The following is an 18,068-nucleotide window of genomic DNA, read 5'->3' as shown; positions in this document are numbered from 1 at the left end:
AAAAGTGGTTAAAGATTTAAAAGTTTAGGTTTATGGACCTCTTAAGATTCTAATTTAGACTAGCGAGCTTATATAATCGCTAAGCCTTTAGCTTTTTCATTTATTTAAGTTGCAAATTTCTATAAATATACCGTGTAAATTGGGCGTGGGATTACAATGTTTATATATAAATGTTGCGCTATACGCTTATAAAGTAGTTTAGCGAAAATCCCGGGGTTATACGCTAGCCTATTTGCGTAATACGTAACGCTTAGGCCTACGCGCCTTATAGACTTTTAGGAACTTCACTTTATATACGCCTTTATCGGATAACGTTATATACCAGGACTATTTCTTAAAAGGCTTTCTAAATATTGCCTTATACATTGCCACCTAGTAAGTACTTAGTTAAGGTTTATAAAAGCATCTATATTTTCTATAAGTTGCGCTATAGTAAGGAATAGTAAAACAGATTCCTTTTAAGCATTACTACCGCCTAGATCTCCTATTGGTTGCTACTTAACTAGGCTATAGTAGCGTATATAGCTGAAGCTTATAATAGCTAAGCAATTTCCCCGCACTCTAACCCCTAAAATCCTTAGACTGTATAATGTTAAACGCCCCTAGTACTAAACCCCCTAGTACTAAACGCTAGCCAAAACGTATAATTCTTAGACTTTAAGTAAACGAATTTACCAGTCGGGACTATTTTAAGTATATTAATGCCATTAAGGTATATCTCGCCTTTATAGGACGTTTAACTGATAATTTAGAATTCTAGAAACACCACGCCTATATTAAGCCGTTTTAAGCCCTAGATATAAACTAGATCTTATTCTATATTACTATAAATATAGAAAAAGACACGCCTAACCCCCTAACTATCTAGGAGCTACTATATAAAATATATCGCGTTTGTTATAATAAGAAGGGAAAGTTATAAGGCTAGTATTCCCTCTTCTATAAATTAGCTAACTTAGTATATAGCTAAGTAAAATGAATTTAGAATGTTATTGAGGAAAAGAATTACCTAACTTAGATACGTAAGTATAGTAATGTTTTATACCCTTAGGTAAAGCAGCTATATTAAAGGTTAGATTTAGATTTTAAACTAGTTTTAGCCTTATTCTAGAACCTATTTAAACCACTTATATTACTAGGGTAAAGTAATAGATTAATGTTATACTACAGTTAGGCCGCTAGCTAGGGGGACTTTTAGAAAGGCTTTTAAAAAACTACCTTAATTTACTATCTACTTTCTGTATTACTGTTTACCTTTACCGTCTATAATACTATTTCAGACCTTTATTAAGGTAGCAATCCCTTAACTTAGCTAATGCCTTAGTGGCTGGCCTATGTTTTTTTAAAATAAGTAGTACTTTCCTACCCCTAATGCTATATAGTCTAGTGTTGTATAATGCTACTAAGGTAGCGCCTTATCGGGCAGCAGTGATATAAACTATTTATATAGTGCGGCCTTAGTCCTTATAAGCACCCTACTAAGGCTATACTATCCTTTTTAATGCCGCCTAGATCTTACTCTAATTTGTTCTCTTTAAAATATATAAGTAACGTTGCTATTATTACTAGGATTGTAGTTATCTCTATCCCTATTATTATATTAGATATTTAGTGGCTCTCGTACGCCCTAACTAAGAAGTTTATATACCTATAAGTGGATTATATATTAACCTTCTTATTATACGCTTAATTAATTAAGCGTTATGCTAAATTCTTTACTAAATAATAAGACTTTTAATTAGTTTATTTATTCCCACCTATACTACCTCTAAATACTTGCCCTTTAATAGTATCTAGGGGAAGTAGATATAGTATATATATTAAACCCATATCTAATGTTATTAAAGATTAACTTTTATCTGACGTCTATTTGCATATTTTGCCTTAGGGTGGAAATTTTATAAGCTAACACGTGTTTTTTAGGGAAAGGGCTATTTTAGTCATTGCGAACTTTCTTATTTAGTAGTCCTACGGAGTGTTTATAAACGCCTCTATATCTTAAAAATAATTTATAAAATTATTTAAGAAAGATTTACCTAGTCCTAAAAATCATATATAAGTTCCTCTTTATTAATTATTTTTAGGCCCTTATAAGTCTGTCTAAATAAAAGGCCCTTCTTTATATAATCCCACTAATGATGCCGTAGATATCCTAGCCCAGTACCCGCGTAATAGGCGCCCGCCCCCCTATATTAAAACTAATCCTTACTAATCTCTAAATTAGTTAAAGGACCCATCTACTCTTTATCCATTAGCCTATTATCCTTTTAGGCCAACTTATTAATAATAGGTAATAACGGATCTTATATAGGAGCTTCTAGCTTTCTATCTATATCCAATTTCCTATGTTTAGATTTTATATTATTCTTTTTATATTTTCCCTTTCTCTTATTAGNATTATATTCTAACTCCGCCTTATATAGACGTGCCTTTGGCATAAGTCTATCATCCTCTACTTAAAATCTGTGTTAGGGTTCCATTCTAATTCCGTGTTTAACAACATTATTAAGGATTATCTATACGCCTAGGGTAGTATAAGAATCGCAAATAAGATCCAGATATTGCGATACCTTAGGAAGATTGTTGGCAATATACGTAAATGCTAGAAAGAGAAATTCTTAAATATCTTAAGCTGTCTCTAATATTAATTAAAAAAATAGTAATAGTATTATAGGTCCTAAAGTATAAGAAGGCAATAATTAATATACCTCTTATATTATAATACCTTAGGAAATAGGCTTNAAAGGTAAAATAATATATAATATTTATTAAAAAAAAAACCATTTAAAAAGATTTATTACTTAGTCTATAAGTATAAAAGTAAATATACTATATTTTATATTAATTTTCTATTTTAATTTATTAGCTTATTTTATTAAGTTCTAATAACCTTAACTAGAGTTATAAATAACTTTTATAATAGCACTAAATATATAAAATATTAGGTATTTTATATAAACTTTAATTTAAGTTTAAAAGCTTTAACTTAGAGCCTTATATATAAAGTTTAATTAATATATTAATAATATTAATATAAGGTTTTTTAAAGGAAACCCCTTAAACCCCTCTTTATAGAGCTTTACTTTATTTATTATTAAATATTATTATTTATTAAAAAGATCTATTATAGGTAACCTAATGTACCCTATTTAAGTTAGGCTTATTTAAAAGTAATATAAAATCTAATTAATCTGATGATATAAGATATAAGCGCGCTTCTAGAGATAAAAGAATAGTCCTTACTATAAACCCGCGGTTTATAGGAAGCTTTTAAAAGTAATAATAAAGCTAAAGTTGCCTTAATTATACTACTAGATAGTATTATTTTAATAAAAAATATTTTATTATATTATACTATCCAAACAGGGCTACTTTTATAATAAAGGGTAAGTTACTAATTAGAAAAGGCTTATATAAAGCTTTAGAATAGAGCCGTTTTATATAGAGCTTTTATAGGGCTTTATTAAAGCTTAATATATAGCATTTTAAAAGTATAGACCTACTTATACTTTATAATATTTTAATATTTAGCTTATATAGATTCTGCTAATAACTTATTATATATAAGTTTTTTTTTTAACTAATTAAAGCTAACTTAGTAGGGGTTTAAATTCTAGTATATATCTAAATATATAGATTATTTATACCTAAATTAATAAAGGGGTTATATAACCTATACTAATAGTTAGTTTATTTAAACTTATTATAGATAATCCTATTATTAGTTTATAATAAAGTATCTATTAGTTCTATAAAGCAAACTAATCTTATTACTACTATATCTCCTATTAATTGCTATTTAGCTTAGCTATATAATATATATAAAGATAGCTAACGCTTTTAATGGCTAAGCAATTTCCCTATACTTCTAACTACTTAAAATCCTAAATAACTAGAGGCCAGTACCTCCTAATCTATATATTATATAATATTAAATCTTCTTAGTGCTAAACGCTAGCCAAAATGTATAATTCTTAGACTTTAAGTAAATAATTTTACTAATTAGGACCCTTTTAAGCACACTAACGCTATTAAGGCATATATCGCTTTTACAGGACGTTTAACCAATAGTTTAGAATTTAGGAAACACTATGCCTATATTAAGCCGTTTTAAGCTATAGAGCTAAATTAGATCTTATTTTATATTACTATAGATATAAAGAAAGACTTACCTAATCCCCTAGCTATCTAGGAGCTACCGTATAATATATATCGCGTCCGTCATAATAAGGAGGTATAGCTAAGTAAAACGAACTAAGAACGTTAAGGAAAAGAATTACCTAACTCGGATACGTAAGTATAGTAATATTCTATACCTTTAGGCAAAGCAGCTATATTAAAGGTTTAATTTAGATTTTAGACTTTAGAATTAATTTAAACTGCTTGCATTACTAGGGCAAAGTAATATTAATATTATACTACAATTGGGCCGTCGGCTAGGGTAACTTTTAGGAAGGCTTCTAAAAAACTGCCTTAACTATTACTACCTTAACTATCTAAACTAACGTAGTGGCAAATATTGTTGTTTTAAATACCGTTTAAAAAAAACTTTATTAAGGTAGTAAATCCTTCGGCTAATCTATATAGACCTATTATACAGAACCTACCTAGCGTTACTTAATTATTTTAGTAAACTAAATTAACTTAAGCAATAATCTGAGAACCTCTAATTAATTAGCGTTCGCTTTTACTACCCGCTTAGTCCTACGCCCTCGTAGACTTTTAGGAACTTTACTTTATATATACCCTTCTATTAGTCGTAGGCATTACGTCGTATATAAAGACTATTTCTTAGAAGGGTCTATTAACGAAGATCTAAAGTTAAGGAAAAGAAAAGGAGAGGACAAGTAATACTGCTTAAAGATTTATACAATCTTCAAGTCATATAACCGTAACCTACGGCAATCTGCCGTAATTTGCCGTAATTTGCCAATACCGTAACACCTAGAGGTTGCGCTATAGTAGAAATTAGTAGAACGAGTTTCTCTTAAGTACTAAATATCGCCTTTATCACCTCTATTATATACATTTTTTTTAAGCGAGTAGTACTCCCCTACCCCTAATGCTATATAGCCTAGTATCGTATAATACCACTAAGGTAGCGCCTTATCGGGTAGTAATAATGCCTAACTCTGCAACCCCTTTATATAGTGCGGCGTCAGTCCTTATAAACACCTTACTATTCTTCTTAATACCCCCTAAATCTCACCCTAATTTATTCTCTTTAAAATGTGTAAGTAACGTTACCATTATTATTAAGGGTATGACCATCTAAATGCCTATAATTACGTTAGATGTTTAGTAGCTCTTATACGCCCTAACTAAACCCTTTATATGCCTATAAGTAGATCTATTTAAGATTTTCTATAAGCCCTTAATATACAAGACCAAGACTTAGCTGGTTTATATCTACCTTATTCCGGCCTAACTCCTCTAAGCTTTTAGGGTTTATAGTAATTATATCTAAATATATACTTAGCAATAGGTATGACTAAGGATTAGGTGTAATGTATATAACTTTAGCGCTAAGGACTTAATAGATAGCTAGCCCGGTTTAGGTAAGGGTTATAATAATAGTAGTGTTATGGGTTTATAAGGCCCGGAGTATATAATTGTAATGATTAATACACCTTTTACCTTATAACACCTTAGGAGATAGGCTTAAAGGGTGAAGTAGGATGCGATAATTGCTGGGGAACTATTTAAGAAGAATTGTTACTTATACTTATGCAGACACCCTATTATTAATTCGTAATAGGTGTTTATTAATCCTATAAGTAAACTAATCCTATTACCGCTTAAGTCTTTTATTGGTTACTATTTAGCTAGGCTATTATAGAGTGTATATATATAAGGTGGCCGAAGCTTTTAATAGCCGAGTAATTTTCCTATACTTAAAATCCTAAATAATTAGAGGCCAACCCCCAATCTATATACTATATAATGTTAAACCCCCCTAGTGCTAAATACTAGCTAAAACGTGTAATTCTTAGACTTTAAGTAAATGAATTTACCAGTTAGGACCCTTCTGAGTATACTGACGCTATTAAGGTATATCTTGCCTTTATAGGACATTTAACCAATAATTTAGAATTTAGGAAATACCACTTCTATATTAAGCCGTTTTAAGCCCTAAAGGTAAACTAAACCTTATTTTATATCACTATAGATATAGAGATAGACTTAGCTAACTCCCTAAATATCTAGGAGCTACCGTATAAGATATATCGTGTCTATTATAATAAGGAGGGGAAGTTATAAGGCTAGTACTTCCTCTTCTATAAATTAGCTAACTTAGTATATAGCTAAGTAAAGCGAATTTAGAACGTTATTAAGGAAAATAATTACTTAACTTGGATACGCAAGTATACTAATATTTTATTACCTTAGGCAAAGTAGTNATNTTAAAGGTTNAATTNGAATTCTGGACTAGTTTTAGCCTTATTTTTATAACCGATTTAAACCGCTTATATTACTAGGGCAAAGTAATATATTAATATTATACTACGGTTGGGCCGTTAGCTAAGGGAACTTTTAGAAAGGCTTCTAAAAAACTGCCTTAACTATCTAAAGTAACGTAGTAGCGAATATTGTTATTATTTGCGGTCTATAATACTATTTACTAGCCTGTTTTTATAATATTTAATACTTAAGCCCCTACGTCTTATAGACTTTTGGGGAACTTTACTTTATAGGTTATATACTAGGACCATTTCTTAGAAGGCTTTTTAAATATTGCTTTATATATTGCTACCTAGTAAGTGCTTAGTATAGTCTATATAATGCGTATATAAATAGGTTCTAAGGTAAGTTAGTAGCACCCCTAATCTATAAGATATATAGATAAGTACGCCGGAATTAGGGAGATAGTTAAAAAGATCTATAAGTAGGGATAAAAGATAATATAGTATAGCTAGGGGGGGAGAGGAGAGAGGTTATATATAAATAGATTTATATCGCGTTCTTAAAGCGTCTTATAATGCCTTTTATATTATAATTTTATTCTTCTCTATTTTTTTTTTCTTTTTATTCCCTATCTTAGGGGGCTAGAGCATATAAGCTAGAGAGAAGAAAAAGGCTAAGAGTTAGTGCGTTAGGTTATGGCCGAAATTAGGCATTTAGCGCTACTAAATTCCGGCGTATTAATACTTTTAGTAGAAAGGCGATATTCCTTTAACCGCCTAGCTAGATGCCTAGTAGGATAGATTTAAGGGTGGAAATGTTTTTAGTATATTCCTAGGCTAACCTTATATAAATAATTTGTAAATTCTAGCATTCCAAATCCTCTAAACTAAGAATAGTAGTTCTCTAATAACTTAAATTTTGCTAGAATTATACAGTATATATTAAGACGTTGTTGCTTAATTTTGCTATATAGCTATCTATAAATAAAGGGGAGAAGATCTGCTTTAATTTAAGCATTATACAAAATGTATAAATGTCCTACTAGGCGGTCCTCTTTATCCTTTGCTATAAGACCGCGAATATATCCTTTAAGAAGACGATAATAGTATTAACTGTCTTAAATGCTAAGGGGAGACGCTACCTAAAACTCCCTAGGAGGATATAACTTCTAGCTTAGGGTGATGGTAAGAATTATAGAGATACGGATAAACACGTCCTGTGTTAATATTAGATATTAACGCACTTTATAGTATTTATGTTAATAAAGTTAAGAGCTATTTTAATCTCCCTTACTGCTAGCTGCTTATCTATTTATGCCTAAGAACTTTTAAGCTTATCTTCGTTATTATAATGTATTAAGTTTTAGTTTCGCCACTAATTCTTACTCCTGTCTCCCTCCCTAATAGAAAGTATAGTAGTATACTTTTGCTTTCTTAATATAACGTTCTTGAGGGATAAACAGCCTATTGCGATATATTAGCCTGTTATAGATAAATGTAATGACCGGTTAATATACTATTAGTTTTCTTACTAAGATACTAAGTATACTATATATAGAAGAGAAAGCACTTTGTCTCTACTTAGGCGGCTTTAAACATTAAGGTCTAAAATAAACTACTTCTATATAGGTTTATCTGTGTTAAAATACGGAGGTATATATATATAGTTGTAAGCTAGAAGCTATAGTTTATAATAGTATTGCTAGTTAAGGAATTAATGATAGAATATATCTGTAAGAGTATTGTAACGGTTTTGAGGGCATTTAGGTAGGTCCGTTATATAGATTTAAAGTATTACCTAAGCCGGATTAGTACTAAAGTTATCTATTTATATCTTATTAAAGAGTAGTTATATAAGAGGAGATATCTTAATATAGTATATGCGATAGAATAGTGCAACTTGAATGGGAAAGTAACTAAAATTTAAGGAAGTTGATTTTATTGCATTCTATTGCGGCAGTTAGCCTATACGAGGATATTAGTAGGGTAAGACTGCGCCGACCAAGGTCTAAAAACCTAGTTATCCGCGCCGACGCCATAAAGGTGATTTTAATAGTAGTGNATATATAAAGGGCCTTTTCTCCTATACTCGCTATATGGCGGCATAGAATCGCTAGCGTATTGTATTAATCCTAACTAATTCTAGACACCTTATTTAACCAATTCGGCCTCTTTATGTAATACTTTTTTCGTTGCTAACCTCCTTACTTTAGCTACGCGCGCTACGCTACTACTAATATAAGGACTTTTAGGAAGGCTTCTAAAAAACTGCCTTAATTTACTATCTACTATCTAGGTAATAATCCCTTGGCTTAGCTAGCGCCTTAGTAACTAGCCTATATATTTCTTTATATCTTTCCTTCTCCTTAGCTTAGTATTTTCGTAATATAGTATTTGTTTAAGCTTTGATTTAGAAGCATTTATTTAAACCGTAATACTTAGTAAAGGTTTATAAAAGTATTTATATTTCTCGCCCTAGAGGTTATATTATCCCTTTCGCTAGTATATCCTGTCCTACTATTATTAATAAGAGCTAGCTAATAGAATTAATATAATCGAGACCCCGCGACCATATATATACTTTTAATTCTATTATTTATATATGGTCCGCCTCTTATAGGACTAGTAAAAGGGATAGTAGAGATTAGTGAAACGAATTTCTCTTTAGCACTAAATATTACCTTTATTACCCCCGTTATATGCATTTTTTTATATAAGTAGTACTTTTTTACCCCTAATGCTATATGGCCTAGTGTCGTATAATACTACTAAGGTAGCGCCTTATTAGGTAGTAGTAATGCCTAACTCTATAAACCTTTTATATAGTGCGGAGTTAGTCCTTATAAATACCCTACTAAGGCTATACTATCCTTTTTAACGCCGCCTAGATCTTACTCTAATTTATTCTCTTTAAAATGTGCGAGTAATATTACTATCATTACTAGGATTATGGCTATCTCTATCCCTATCATTATATTAGATGTTTAGTAGCTCTTATACGCCTTAACTAAGAAATTTATATGCTTATAAGTAGATCTATACAAGATCTTTTATAAGCCCTTAATATATAAGACTAAGACTTAGCTAGTTTATATCCACCTTATTATAGCCTATCTCCTCTAAGCTCTAAGTATTTATAGTAATTATATCTAGATATATACTTAGTAATAGGTATAACTAAGGATTAGGTGTAATGTATAAAACTTTAGCGCTAAGGACTTAATAAATAGGTAGCCCGGTTTGGGTTTAGGTTAAAATAGTAGTAGTATTATAGGTCTATAAGGCCTGGGGTATAAGGAGGTAATAATTAATATACTTCCTACCTTATAATACCTTAGGAGATAGGCTTAAAGGGCGAAGTAAGATATAATATTTGCTAAAAAACCGTCTAAGAAGAATTGTTACTCTATAAGTGTAATAGTAGTCGTGCTATATTCTATATTATTCCTCTATTATAATCCGTTAGCTTACCTCGCTAAGTTTTAATAACCTTAACTAGAGTTGCGGACTACTTCTATAATAGTACTAATAAATAGGTTACGTAACCCGTGCTAACGGTTGGTTTATTTATACTTATATAGATACCCTATTATTAATTTATAATAAGTATCTATTAGTCCTATAGGTAAACTAATCCTACTACTACCTAGGTCTCCTATTAGTTACTATTCCGCTAGGCCGTAATAATGTATATAAGGTGGCTGCGTATATATAGTGGCCGACGCTTTTAGTAGCTAAGTAATTTCCCCACACTTCTAACTATTTAAAAATCCTAAACAACTAAAGGCTAACACCCCTTATCTATATATTATAATGTTAAACCCCTTTAGTGCTAAACACTAGCCAAAACGTGTAATTCTTAGACTTTAAGTAAACGAATTTACTAGTTAGGACCCTTCTAAGTACACCAACGCCATTAAGGTATATCTCGCTTTTATAGGACGTTTAACTAATAGTTTGGAATTTAGGAAACACTACGCCTATATTAAGCTGTTTTAAGCCCTAAAGCTAAACCAAATCTTATTCTATATTACTATAGATATAGAAAAAGACTTGGCTAACCCCCTAACTATTTAGGAGCTACTATATAAGATATATCGCGTCTGTTATAATAAGGAGGGAAAGTTATAAGGCTAGTATTCCCTCCTTTATAAATTAGCTAACTTAGTATATAGCTAAGTAAAATGAATTTAGAACGTTATTAAGGAAAAGAATTACCTAACTTGGATACGTAAGTATAGTAATATTTTATACCCTTAGGCAAAGCAGCCATATTAAAGATTTAATTTAAATTTTGGACTAGTTTTGGCCTTATTTTTAGAACTAATCTATACTACTTATATTACTAGGGCAAATATATTAATATTATACTATAGTTAGGCCGTTAGCTAGGGTAACTTTTAAGAAGGCTTCTAAAAAACTACCTTAATTACCATCTACTATTTATATTACTATTTACCTCTGCTATCTATAACACTATTTAAGACCCTTATTAAGGTAGTAATCCCTTAACTTAGCGTTGCTTTACTACTTAAGTTAACTATACTAACTTAAGCGATAATCTAAGAACCTCTAATTAATCGGTGTCTACTTTTGCTAATAAGAACGCTACTATGCTCTCTATATCCTTAGAGTTAGTACTATATCGCCATAAGCGCTCTACCTAGGCCTGTTTAATATCCCCTATAGCTGCTATTATACCTAAAATGACGCTTAACACAAGCTCGCTATATTGGCACTAGTTAACTCTACTTTATTTCTAGCCCTAGGTGGGATCCTTTATCTACTAGTTATATAGCTCTTAAGGCACTATACAGTAATAACACCCGCTAAACTTGGTAAAGCGTAATATTAATTATAACCTCCTAGTAGTATCCCAAACGGTGCCCGCTAAGGGCGTAGTATAGGTATATATATTATATAAGGCTTCGCTAGCCTAGGCTATATATATTAGGTAGTATATCGTCTACTAGATAAGATAGTGTCTTAGCTACTCTAGCGTAAGCTGTTCCGCCCTTACTAAGGCAGTTACTTTTGATCGCTAAACGCTTATCCGCGCTTCCTGTATTATAAACTCGGCCTTATTAGCGTCCAAAAAAATAGGCACGTCTAACTCTTAACCGTTTAGCCGTTTAGCAGCGTAGACATTATATAGCTCCTTACCGTTAGTGCAACCATTCTAGACTAGTATCCCGTCTATTTTCCTATCTAGGTATTTATTAAGTACTACCCTACAGTAGGTTTTAACGTCTACTTCCCTTTAGAGATAGTCTAGTAGAGCTGCCCTACGGCCTTAATCGCTGTCCACAGGTACATCAAGCCTATTACTAAGAAAAATAACAGCCTAACTTACCCTTCTATCGCGGCCTGCTCTCCTACTCTCTTAGGTATAGTCTTTAACCAACCTTAGAGCTCCTAGGTGTAGTACTGCGTCTATACTAAGTACGTTAACGCCTAAACCTAGCGAGCTTGTGGCGATAATAGTCCCGTTATTACTGGAAATAAAGCGCTTAAGTATATCCTCTTAGTTAATTAATTTAGAATAGTAGGCTGTATAATAGAGGCTTTTGCTAAGACTATTAGTTATTTATCTCGCGTAGTAGTATACAATTACTTTCCCCCACGGCTCTAATAGACCCGTAATATAGCGGCTAATAACTTAAGCAGCTTAGTTAATAGTAGCTATAGTTAGGCTCTATACTAGCTCCTTATCTATATTAATAATAGTATAGCGTATATTACGTCTAGTGGTAGGCGCCCTAATTAACTTAACACTTTTAGCGGTAAAGTGCATCTTATACTAAAGCCGCTGCTCTTCTATTAGAGGGAGAGTAGCTATTAGGAGCACTATTTATATTTATATAGCTACTAGACGACCTAGGCGTTATAAAGGCGCGCGGAACTTACTACTCCCGTTTAGTACGGTATAGTATTTATTGATTATAATTTGTACTAGGCGGCCTATAACTCGCATTCTATTTATAAATATTTAAAAGCTATCTACTTTAACCGCCTTAGGCGTTATAAATACTATTAATGCTGCGTTAGTAGGGCTGCGCCTATCCTATGCTATGGCCTATAGCCTAGCCAACTTGCATTTTTATAGAAGATCCTATTAGAGAGAGAGTAGCAGAATAATAATAATAGTAAGGCCTGTATTATTATAAGCGGCCAGTAATATAAACATCAGACTCTTATTACCGCCTATTAGTATAATAATAACTACTAAACTTTCCCTATATAAGATTACATGGATACCGATCTATTATATACCCTAAAATTCAGCTTGCTCTCCATATATAGCTTTTAACTATATTATAGCGTTAATAGTTCTTAGGCCGTGCTATTTTATCTACTTAGTGTTACCGGTTAGATCTATAGGTATAATATACTTTTAGGATTTAGAGGAAGTATTTATAGCGCTATATAGGAGAAAGGCTAGGAAGGCGTACTACTTAATACTTAATCTTTAGAATTATTGCCTTTTACTTATAGTAGTTCCAACTAACTCTCCTATAAAACGTATATATACAGTCTCGCCTATCTAGGCCGTATAGCCTACCTACTCTTTATATATTATATTAAAAGATCCTAGCTTATCCTTTTCTAAGCTATTATTATTACTACTCTTAATAAAGGTAGATTAAGTCTTTAGGTATTTTTAACCAATAGCAATTACAACCTAGTAGTATATTTGGATATTAAGCCTATATCCTAGGCCAGCCTCTATTTCTTACTAAAGGGCATAAGTAAAACGGCCAGAGTTCTATTTAGTGCCTTGCGTATTAGGCGGCCATATTTTATATAATATAGTATTCTCTAGCTAGAGTATCTGCTTTAATGCGCGCTAAAATAGTAATATAAGCTAGAGGTATAGAACGACTAATCTCCTAACCTTACTAGGTATAAATTAGTAAATGACCTTAGACCGTCCGGTATAGCGGAAGCCCTTAAAGTATTAAGGTATAAATGCGACTATACCATAGATAATAAAAATGTTTTAATATTTGCCTATAACGGTGTTGCTATAGCGTATACTTAATATCTTAGTGCCTCTCGCGGGCTAGCCCCCTATAATGTATATAAGCACTAAAAGCTTATACAAAAGCGCTTTAACTTAGTTAAGGTAGGTTTTAATACCGGATTTATTTAGTCTACCTTCTAGGCCTTAAAGTTTAAACATAGCCTAGCGCTGTTTATCTAGCGTAATATAGTTTATAAGCTAGTTCTAGGTATAGAAAATATGCTTATTATAGGGGTCTTAAAGAAAGTTCTAGCCAGGAATGGAGTTACTAGGGTTGTCCTAAAGGGCTTTAATCTATACAGTTAGGGTACTAGTATATTATTTATTAAATAGTAGGTCTTGGTAAACTAAATGTTCCACGTCTTTAATAAGGCTATAGACAAAACTGCGAAACTTAGGCATTGTAAAATGAATAGTTTTGTAGAGTAGCTCGTTATTAACCTATTCCACCTCGCCCTTAATTATTGCTTTAAAGTGCACCTTTAGGCCGTAGGTTTAAAGGTCTAGCATCCACTATATTAGTCCCTTAGTCCCTTATACCATAAACTTATCTATTATCTTAGTTAACGACTCTAGGCATCTTTCCTTTAGTATATCTTAGTGGGTATTACTATAGACGGCGTCTATATTAGCAATTAGGGTAGCTTATATAACTATAAACTAACTAAGCTTTATTATAGCCGATAGTGTCTTAGTATATACGCCGCACTCCTTCTACCCCGCTGCTGTTATACCCTATAGGGCTAATGTATATACTAAGGGACTCTTATACTTAGTACTGCGTACTCTCTAGTCTAGAAGTAAAAGATAAAATATTAGGTAAGCCTTAGCTAAGGGGCTAAGTATATCGCCCTTATATAACCTAGTAGGGGTATTAGTACTACGCTCTACAGTACGCAGTAGCGCTAACTAGGCACGCTCTTATTAGTTATTAAGTATATATCTAGGGCTAACTCTATCTACTACGGGTTATATCCGTCTAAAGAATATAAGCACTATTTACTATAGTCTATAGTAGTCGTTAGGGGGCTTCTTACCTTAGTACGATTGGAGGGGTTAGTATTAGTCCTAGTATACCTAGTCCCGGATAGCTTTAGTCTATAGAAAGATGCTAGCCTTTAAGGCTATAGTTTCATTATAGGTCTAGTAAAGCTCGGCTATAGCATTCTATATTATAATAAGGGTTAACTCGTTATTTGGGTTAGGTTTATTAATTAAGGCTAAAAGTAATTCCAACTTAGTAGTATTAAGGTAGTTATACTACCCAGTACGTTCTACCTAGGGGTTTATCTTAAAGACATTTTAGCAGTCTATATAGGTGTTTATTACTCATTCCTTCTCATTATAGGCAATAAGACTACCGTGTATAAATGCTAGGAAATTATGGTTGCTAGCTTTAGTAATATTATCCACCTCTATATTAGTTACGGCTATATTAACGGCAAAGAAGCTTAAGCTATATCGGCTTAGGAATAGCCTTTAATAGGCGGTTTGCTTCTAGAGATCAGGTATAGTCCATTCGGTTAGTTATCTAGTAGTATTAGTTAGGCGGCCCTTACACGCGTATTTCTTCTACAAGTATTAATCTTAGTAGTATATAGCTATTTTCTTCGTACTTCTATATATATATCAGCAGATTTCTAGTATAAGCTAGTAGAGGAGCCCGTCGTAATATATATTTAGGTAAAAAATAGGTTGCTTAAGGGTCTAAAAATTTAGTAACTTATTAGGTTTGCAAATAAGTTAGTCTAGGGCTTAAATAAGGCGTACCAGTTCTTAAAGTTCAACTTTATCCAGCTAGTAGTAAATGCCGCTAAAATGTTAGCAAACTTCGGAAGGCTATACTATATATTAACAATTAGGAGCGGTATAGATAATAATTTAGTATTCCAGTAGATGGATTAGATTCTCTATATATTTAATAAATACTGTTTCCCTATATATAGCTATTTAGTATACTTACTATAGATTATAACTTTAGCTAAAAGCATTTTTAGGAAGGCTTCCAGAAATACTCCCTGGTAAGTTTTATATTACTATTTATAGTGTTCTAGTTTCAGTTCTTAGGGGGAAGGTATAAAAGCGCGTAGCCAAAGCTTAGCCTTAATGCAATTCCTTAACACGATTTCCTACTTTAATAATATCCCACCGCCATAGCTGCATCAATTCTAGCCCTAGGCGTGACGCCTTAAGAGACGCGGACATTCCTTCTACGTTTACTTCCGGTATTGTTTATCGGCACCAACATGCCCGCAGTATAGGTGCGCAATAGCACTAACCCTAGCCTCTCGTTCTTCATTATAAAGTTACCGGAAGATATGTTACAGTAGATCCGCCGGTCCTATAGGCCTAAAGTACTTCTATAACTTAAACCCAAACCAATTAATATAGACAACGCTAGTCTAGACTTTTAGCCGTAAAGCGAGGACGATAGCAACTATAGTAGCCCAGTACGGTTTCGGTCTACGGCTAGTGTTATAAACAACGGTCTACGGGACATAAGCAATAAGAGTGCCCGCCATAGGGGCAAAAGGCCAAGGCTAATATCTAATGCTTCTCTATCTTAACCGCCTACTAGGCGTGTTTAGAACCACATAACTACACTAGGCCCGGAGTATATTATAACGGTTAGTAATATAAACAGGCATAAGGAAAGGGATAGGCGTAAAAGGTTGGAAAATAAGCTCTTAAAGGTATTTGTAACTAAGGAAGAGGATAGTATATAGGATGCATATATATAGGAGAACGGAAGGAAGCTTAGCTAGTTAGCTAAATAGGCTAACTATATAGGAATAGGTAGATAAAAGGCGTCGGCGTTGGTCTATAGGGCAAGCGCTATTAGCAGCGGCGAAGCTGTTAAAAACGTTAAGGCTATACTTACCCACTAGCGAAAAAATAGCACTATAGATTTAAACCGGCAGACTAGTCCCCAGTTATCCTCACATCCTCCCCAATTATTATTATAGTCCTTAGTTACTTCTACGTCCGGCAGCTAAAATATAAACGCGGCGCTATTAGGCTTCCAAAAGGCTTTCTTTAACATTACTAGTATTAAAGCAACCGGAATACTTTAGGAGATTCTCTATCATTATTATCTTGTATACCTCTACAATTACTATCAAAATACGGAAGCACTCCTAAATTGTACGCGATTAAGTGCACAGGGTAAAGGTATTAGCGACGCGTCTTTAGTTAAGCAGTAGCTCTTTAAGGCACTCTACCTATCTACAGATACGCCTTCTTTATCGCTAGCCGACTTCTCTACTCTATCTAATAAGTAATAGCGGTACTTTACAAAGTGTCTTTATAAGGGCTATCGATAGTATTATATATAGAAGGCACTTAGTTCTGGCATTTTTGCTCTTATTCCTATATCTAAAATACCTTATTTTTTTATAGAGCGGCTCTTATTAGGTATATTCGACGTATTTCTTAACCTTATTCAGTGGTTTTACCTAGACGCCGTTAAGTTTAGTCGACTAATAGAAGACTTTATGCAAAATGTATTGGCGGGCTAGCAGCTACCTTATAGTTATCTTCCTATTAAAGATATAAGTAATAATTAACTATAGGAAATAGATCTTTCCGACGTACTTTAGCTATTTAACCGTTATCCTACGCTAGCTATTAAGGATATTTCTTCCTCACCTATTCCTTAAGTTAGTAGGATTAATTTCTTTTATTATAGTAGTATTATTAGGTGTATATAGTAAATATAGACATTTTATAAAAGCCTTTCTAAAAATCTACAGATTAAGGCTTAGTACGTAGCTTAAATTAGGCAGTCGGCGCTATTTAACACACTTAGGGCGCATAGCAAATCGCAGCCTTATCTCTTATTAGCACTGCAATTTTAGCGCACACGAGTCGGATCGGTGTAACCGTCCCCTAATCCCCCCTTTATCTAAACCGAATTGACTACTCCACTATATCGCAACCGTATATGTATATTAGTAGGATTTTAGAATTTTTAGATAGGTAGGATTGTAGCTAAGGTATAGCCACAGGCCCTACTAAAATTGCATCCGGATTGGAGCTCGTTTAGGGTACAGTTCCCTTATAGTTTTATAAATAGTTCTACCCTACCTTTGGTTAGAAACCTTAGCCGGCAAAAATTAGTTCTACCCATAGTACAGTACCGAAAAGGCTTATAATAATTGGAATTAATAATAGTATATAATAGTATCTAGGTAAGGGCTTAAGGGCATTATTTTAGGGTACAATAGCTATAAGGACGTTAAATTGGGCGTTAAGCGATTAATTAAAGGATAGGGTAGAGATAAGGGCACAAGTCTTTTAATAATCTGCCAACTACGTAATCTAGTTTGAAATATTGTGACAGGGCAAGTTATTTTACGCCTTAGATATACTTTACGCCTTAAACAACGCGTATTAGCTCTTAAAGTTTAACTATATCTAATTATTTCATATATATACCTATTTAGTGTACTTGCTATAAATTATAACTTAAGTAATAGGTATTTTTAGGAAGGCTTCGGAAAATACTCCCTATATAAGCTAGGAAGTATGCGTTGCTATTTATATACCCTACCGCTAATTATATCTAGCCCTATATACAACTCTTCTAGTTACTAAATTTCCCTCTCCTCTCTATAGGACGTGGTACGCCTTTGCCTTTT

Source organism: Cenococcum geophilum (assembly GCF_001692895.1).
Source record: "Cenococcum geophilum 1.58 unplaced genomic scaffold K441scaffold_128, whole genome shotgun sequence".
NCBI lineage: Eukaryota > Fungi > Ascomycota > Dothideomycetes > Gloniales > Gloniaceae > Cenococcum > Cenococcum geophilum.
The sequence above is the reverse complement of the archived record's forward strand: the minus strand, read 5'-3'. Positions refer to the sequence as shown.